The sequence below is a fragment of the Arachis stenosperma genome, chromosome 6, assembly GCF_014773155.1.
Source record: "Arachis stenosperma cultivar V10309 chromosome 6, arast.V10309.gnm1.PFL2, whole genome shotgun sequence".
NCBI classification, from domain to species: domain Eukaryota; kingdom Viridiplantae; phylum Streptophyta; class Magnoliopsida; order Fabales; family Fabaceae; genus Arachis; species Arachis stenosperma.
The window spans coordinates 127,269,378-127,276,980 of record NC_080382.1 but is presented as its reverse complement, the minus strand read 5'-3'; the positions used below and the strand labels follow the sequence as shown (position 1 = coordinate 127,276,980).

Genomic DNA, 7,603 nt, shown 5'->3' with positions numbered 1-7,603 from the left:
TTCGAGACATAAAATTCTTGCCTACAAAGAAGAATACAACAGCAAGCAACAATCACATTAAAGCAGACAGCGAAAACCCATTCAGCAAAAACAAGAAACAAAGATCTTTATAGAAGAAAATGCAGCAACAAAATACCAGAGAAAAGAGCCCCCCCCCATATACAAGCAAACAGAGCAATGGCGGCGCCTCTTTTCGGGGCAACCCAGGCATAGAGAAAAAGAAACAGACAAAGAGCCACACAAAAGAACAGAAGCATATGAGTACAAAAGAAAAGAGACGAACAAACCTAGAAAGAAAGAAAACGGCGAGCTCCGACAGCAAGGAGAACGAAACGGCGGCGCAGAGGAAACCCCGGAAAAACGCACAGAAAGATTTGAGGAAGAAGAACAAAGTGAAAGAAGGAGCGGTGCTCGAAGAAGAAGATGGCGAAAACTTAGAAAAAACAGAAAGGAACAGAATAAACGAAGAAAAGGAGGAAAGGGGCAAATAAATAATGCCTTCACAAAGCCCGAACGGAAATCGAGGAGAAACGGTAAAATGCAATAAATGCAGAAACGGCCATTTTTGAATTTTGAAAAGAACTACTATGCCGAGCTCGACCTCTCAAGGACGAACTCGGGCAGGGGCACTGTTCATACCCTGACCGAGCTCCCCAAACTCGGCAAAGTTCATAGAAGGTCCGACCTCATCCCCAGGCCCATGCCTGAGGTCGGACCTCGGACAATAAAGCTAAAGAAGCCCAAAGGAACGAAGCCCAAGACCTAAAGGCCGAAAAGGCCTAGGAAAGGCGGTTCCACAAAGATAAAGATAAAACTCCCAAAAGGATAAGATAAGATAAGAATATCTTATCCAGGGAAGATCACGGCCAACTACTATAAATACACTGGAGCACCCAGGTATAACATATACTCTAATTCTACTCAATATCTGCTTGGACCCATGCTAACTTAAGCATCGGAGTGTCATTGCAGGTACCACCACCAACCACTCGGCATACCAGGCTCGGGTCATCAATCCCCCCATCTCGGGCCTCCCTAAGACGACCGAGCTGCACGTTTCAGGTAACCCTCGGAACACCACCAATCTCCGTGGGATCAACCCTTACTCGCGTAAGGTTTATTACTTGGACGACCCAGTGCACTTGCTGGTTAGTTGTGCGAAGTTGTGTCTATGCCATGGTATTGAGCACCAAGTCTTTGGAGCCATTACCGGGGATTGTTTTGTGTATTAAAAAGTATTGATCGCAATTTCGTGCACCAAGTTTTTGGCGCCGTTGCCGGGGATTGTTTGTGTATGGACAACTGACGGTTCATCTTGTTGCTTAGATTAGGCATTTATTTTTTTTCGAAATTCTTGAAGATGAATTCTAGAGTTTCATGATGATTTGCTGAAATCTGGCTGGCTGTAAAGCCATGTCTAATTTCATTGGACCGAGGTTTCAACTTATCATCACAAGAGCTTGTTGATCTTGCTTTTGGAGCAGTGATCTGCTAAGGCTTGGCTGGCCTTTGGCCATGTCTAGTGTTTTGGACCGAAGCTTTCTTTGAAAGCTTGGCTGGCTGTGAGGCCATGTCTAATTCCTGGACCGGAGTCTTAGACTAGCATTGCACTGATTCCTGGAATTCTCATTAAGAATTTTGATGTTTTCACTTAATTTTCGAAAAACACAAAAAAATAAGAAAATCATAAAAACCAAAAATATTTCTTGCTTGAGTCTAGTGTCTCATCTTAAGTTTGGTGTCAATTGCATGCATTCATTCTTGTGTCTTAAGGATCTTCAAGTAATTCTTGATGACTTCTTACTCTGATCTTTGAATTCTTTTGACTTGAGTGTTTATGTGTCTCATATAGTGTCAGTAGTATACAAACTGCTAAGTTTGGTGTCTTGCATGCATTGTTATTTGATTCTTGTTGCATTTTTGATTATTAAAAATCCAAAAATATTTTTAATTTGGGTCTTTTCAAGTCAATAATACAGAGAATTGAAGATTCAGAACATACTGCAGAGGAATTATACAGAAAAAGCTGGCATTCGAAAATGCCAGAAGGCATACTGGCGTTTAAACGCCCACCAGGGTACCTGGTTGGGCGTTTAACGCCCAAAAAGGATGCATTTTGGGCGTTAAACCGCCAGAATGGATACCATTCTGGGCGTTTAACGCCAGGATGGTGCTAGGGGAAGATTTTTTTTCAAAATCAATTTTTTTTAAGTTTTCAAAGTTTTTCAAAATCAAATCTTTTCAAATCATATCTTTTTCAATCAAATGTTTTCAAATTAATTTCTTTCCTTTTTTCAAAGATACTTGCTAACAATTAATGATTTGATTGAACATTTTTTTGCCTTTTTTGTTGAGGAAAGGTTTTATGTTTGAATCATATCTTTCTTATTAGGCAAGTCATTAATTTTTAAAATCAAATCTTTTTAAATTGTTTTCAAATCATATCTTTCAAAATTGTTTTCAATCATATCTTCTCAATCACTCTTTTTAAAACCAATCATATCTTCTTAACCACATCTTTTTCAAAATAGTTTTCAATCAAATCTTTTTAATTTCTACTTTCAAAATCTTTTTCAAAATCACTTGATTTCTTTCTTATTTTGATTTCGAAAATCAATTAAGTGTTTTTCAAAATGTTTTCAAATCTTTTTAGTTGAACTTTCGAAAATCTTCTTCCTTCCTCCCACATCCATTTATGGAGTACTACTCCTTCTTAATGCACAATTCGAACTCTATCTAATAAGTTCGAATTCTTCTTCTCCTTCCTCTTCTATTTCTCTTTTCCTCTGACACCATAAGGATCTCTATACTGTGACATAGAGGATTCCACACTTTCTTTTCTCTTCTCTTTCATATGAGCAGGAGCAGAGACAAAGGCATTCTTGTTGAAGCTGACCCTGAACCCGAAAGGACCTTGAAGAGAAAGCTAAGAGAAGCCAAAGCACAACTCTCTTAGAGGACCTGACCGAATTCTTCAAAGAAGAAGAAGACATGGCAGCCGAAAACAACAATAATGCAACAATGCAAGGAAGGTGCTGGGTGACTTTACTGCACCTACTCCTGATTTTTATGGGAGAAGCATCTCTATCCCTGCCATTGGAGCAAACAACTTGAGCTTAAGCCTCAATTAGTTTCTCTAATGCAACAGAATTGCAAGTTCCATGGACTTCCAATGGAAGATCCTCATCAGTTTTTAGCTGAATTCTTGCAAATCTGTGACACAGTCAAGACTAATGGGTTGACCCTGAGGTCTACAGACTGATGCTATTCCCTTTTGCTGTAAGAGACAGAGCTAGAATATGGTTGGACTCTCAACCTAAAAAAGGGACTCTTGGGAAAAGCTAGTCAATGCCTTCTTGGCAAAGTTCTTTCCACCACAAAGATGGAGTAAGCTTAGAGTGGAAGTCCAAACCTTCAGACAGAAGGATGGAGAATCCCTCTATGAAGCTTGGGAAAGATACAAACAATTAATCAGAAAATGTCCTTCTGACATGCTTTCTGAATGGAGCATCATAGGTATTTTCTATGATGGTCTCTCTGAACTATCTAAGATGTCCTTGGATAGCTCTGCTGGAGGATCTCTTCATCTGAAGAAGACGCCTACAGAGGCTCAAGAGCTAATTGAAATGGTTGCAAATAACCAATTCATGTACGCTTCTGAAAGGAATCCTGTGAACAATGGGACTAGTCATAAGAAAGGAGTTCTTGAGATTGATGCTCTGAATGCCATATTGGCTCAGAACAAGATATTGACTCAACAAGTCAATTTGATTTTTCAAAGTCTGTCTGGAATACAAAATGCACCAAGCAGTACTAAGGAGGCTTCATCTGAGGAAGAAGCTTATGATCCTGAGAACCCTTCAATGGAAGAGGTGAATTACCTAGGAGAACCCTATGGTAACACCTATAATTCTTCATGGAGAAATCACCCAAATCTCTCATGGAAGAATCAAGAGAGACCTCAACAAGGTTTCAACAACAACAATGGTGGAAGAAACAGGTTTAGCAATAGCAAACCTTTTCCATCATCTTCTCAGCAACAGACAGAGAATCCTAAGCAGAACCCCTCTGACTTAGCAACCATGGTCTCTGATCTAATTAAAACCACTCAAAGTTTCATGAATGAAACAAGGTCTTCCATTAGGAATTTGGAAGGACAAGTAGGACAGTTGAGCAAGAAAGTTACTGAACTCCCTCCAAGTACTCTCCCAAGCAACACAGAAGAAAATCCAAAAGGAGAGTGCAAAGCCATCAATATGGCCGAATTTGGAGAGGATGGAGAGGCAGTGAACGCCACTGAGGAAGACCTCAATGGGCGTGCACTAGCCTCCAATGAGTTCCCCAATGAGGAACCATGGGAATCTGGGACTCAAAATGAGACCATAGAGATTCCATTGGACTTACTTCTGCCTTTCATGAGCTCTGATGAGTATTCTTCCTCTGAAGAGGATGAGTATGTCACTGAAGAGCAAGTTGCTAAATACCTTGGAGCAATCATGAAGCTAAATGACAAGTTATTTAGAAATGAGACTTGGGAGGATGAACCTCCTTTGCTCACCAAAGAGCTGGATGACTTGTCTAGGCAGAAATTACCTCAAAAGAGACAAGATCCTGGGAAGTTTTCCATACCTTGTACCATAGGCACCATGACCTTCAAGAAGGCTCTGTGTGATTTAGGGGCAAGTGTAAACCTCATGCCTCTCTCAGTAATGGAGAAGCTAGGGATCTTTGAGGTACAAGCTGCAAGAATCTCATTAGAGATGGCAGACAACTCAAGAAAACAAGCTCATGGACTTGTAGAGAATGTTTTGGTTAAGATTGAAGACCATTACATCCCTACTGATTTCATAGTCCTAGAGACTAGGAAATGCATGGATGAAACCATCATCCTTGGCAGACCCTTCCTAGCCACAGCAAAGGCTGTGATTGATGTTGATGGAGGTGAACTGATCATTCAAGTGAATGGAGAATCCCTTGTGTTTAAGGCTCAAGGATATCCCTCTGTCACCATAGAGATGAAGCATGAAGAGCTTCTCTCAAATCAGAGTCAAGAAGAGCCCCCACAGTCAAACTCTAAGTTTGGTGTTGGGAGGCCACAACCAAACTCTAAGTTTGGTGTTGAACCCCCACATTCAAACTCTAAGTTTGGTGTTGGGAGGTTCCAACATTGCTCTGAGTATCTGTGAGGCTCCATGAGAGCCCTCTGTCAAGCTACTGACATTAAAGAAGCGCTTGTTGGGAGGCAACCCAATGATTATAATTTATATAGTTTCTTTTGTTATTTTATGTTTTTTTTGTAGGTTGATGATCATAAGAAGTCACAAAATCCATTGAAAAAGCAAAAACAAAATGAAAAAACAGGAAGAAAAATAGCACACCCTGGAGGAAGAAGCTGCTGGCGTTCAAACGCCAGTAAGCCTAGCAATTGGGCGTTTAACGCCCAGTCTGGCACCATTCTGGGCGTTTAACGCCAGAAAGGGGCACCAGACTGGCGTTAAACGCCAGAAAAGGGCAAGAACCTGGCGTTAAACGCCAGGAATGGGCACCAGCCCGGCGTTTAACGCCAGAAATGGCTCAAAACGTGATTTTGAGCAACATTTGGTGCAGGGATGACTTTTCCTTGACACCACAGGATCTGTGGACCCCACAGGACCCCCACCAACCCCCACCACCACCCTCTCTCTTCTTCCCCATTCAACAATCACCTCAATACCTCTTCCCCAAAACCCCTTCACCTATCAAATCCCATCTTTCTCTTCACCACTCAAATCCATCCTTCATAAAACCCCACCAACCTCACCCTTCAAATTCAAACCACTTTCCCTCCCAAACCCACCCAATATGGCCGAACTCCATCTCCCCTCTCTCCTATAAATACCCTTCTTCACTCCTTCATTTTCACACAACCAAAACACCACTCCCCCCCCCCCTCTTTGGCCGAATACACCACCATCTCCCTCTTCCTCATTTCTTCTTCTTCTACTCTCTTCTTTCTTCTTTTGCTCGAGGACGAGCAAACATTTTAAGTTTGGTGTGGTAAAAGCGTTGCTTTTTCGTTTTCCATAACCATTTATGGCATCCAAGGCCGGAGAAACCTCTAGAAAGAGGAAAGGGAAGGCAAAAGCTTCCACCTCCGAGTCATGGAAGATGGATAGATTCATCTCAAGGGTGCATCAAGACCACTTCTATGAAGTTGTGGCCTTGAAGAAGGTGATCCCCGAGGTCCCCTTTTCACTCAAAAAGGGTGAATATCCGGAGATCCGCCATGAGATCCAAAGAAGAGGTTGGGAAGTACTTACCAACCCCATTCAACAAGTTGGAATCTTGATGGTTCAAGAGTTCTATGCCAATGCATGGATCACCAAGAGCCATGATCAAAGTATGAACCCGGATCCAAAGAATTATCTTACTATGGTTCGGGGGAAATACTTGGACTTTAGTCCGGAAAGTGTGAGGGTGGCGTTCAACTTGCCTATGATGCAAGGAGATGAACATCCTTACACAAGAAGGGTCAACTTTGATCAAAGGTTGGACCAAGTCCTCACAATCATATGTGAAGAGGGCGCACAATGGAAGAGAGATTCAAGAGGCAAGCCGGTTCAACTAAGAAGGCATGACCTCAAACCCGTGGCTAGAGGATGGTTGGAGTTTATCCAACGCTCAATCATTCCCACTAGCAACCGGTCCAAAGTTACTTTAGACCGGGCCATCATGATCCATAGCATCATGATTGGAGAAGAAGTGGAAGTTCATGAGGTCATAGCCCAAGAACTCTACAAGGTGGCGGATAAGTCCTCTACCTTAGCAAGGTTAGCCTTTCCTCACCTCATTTGTCACCTCTGTTATTCAGTTGGAGTTGACATAGAGGGAGACATCACCATTGATGAGGATAAGCCCATTACCAAGAAAAGGATGGAGCACACAAGAGACCCCTCTCATCATGAGATCCCTGAAATGCCTCAAGGGATGCACTTTCCTCCACAAGACTATTGGGAGCAACTAAACACCTCCCTAGGAGAATTGAGTTCCAACATGGGACAACTAAGGGTGGAGCACCAAGAACACTCCATTCTCCTCCATGAAATAAGAGAAGATCAAAGAATCATGAGAGAGGAGCAACAAAGGCAAGGAAGAGACATTGAGGAGCTCAAGCACTCCATAGGACCTTCAAGAGGAAGGAAGAGCCGCCATCACTAAGGTGGACCCGTTCCTTGATTTCCTTGTTCTTTATTCTTCTGTTTTTCGAATTTTAGTGCTTATGTTTATCCATGTTTGTGTCTTATGATCATTAGTGTCTTAGTGTCTATGCCTTAAAGTTATGAATGTCCTATGAATCCATCACCTTTCTTAAATAAAAACGTGCTTAATTGAAAAGGAGAAGAATTGCATGAATTTTGAATTTTATAACAGTTTAATTATTTTGATGTGGTGGCAACACTTTTGTTCTCTGAATGTATGCTTGAACAGTGCATATGTCTTTTGAATTTGTGGTTCATGAATATTGGCTCTTGAAAGAATGATGAAAAAGGAGACATGTTACTGAGGATCTGAAAAATCATAAAAATGATTCTTGAAGCAAGAAAAAGCAGTGAATACAAAAAAA

General features: G+C 41.6%; 1 non-coding gene across 1 annotated transcript; it reads right to left on the bottom strand.

Moving 5' to 3' along the window:
• Positions 1 to 3,389: 3,389 nt before the first annotated feature.
• Positions 3,390 to 3,497, bottom strand: LOC130937256 (small nucleolar RNA R71). Its single transcript, XR_009068481.1, has one exon. It is a non-coding gene; the product is annotated as a small nucleolar RNA R71 (small nucleolar RNA).
• Between the last annotated feature and the right edge of the window lie 4,106 nt (positions 3,498 to 7,603).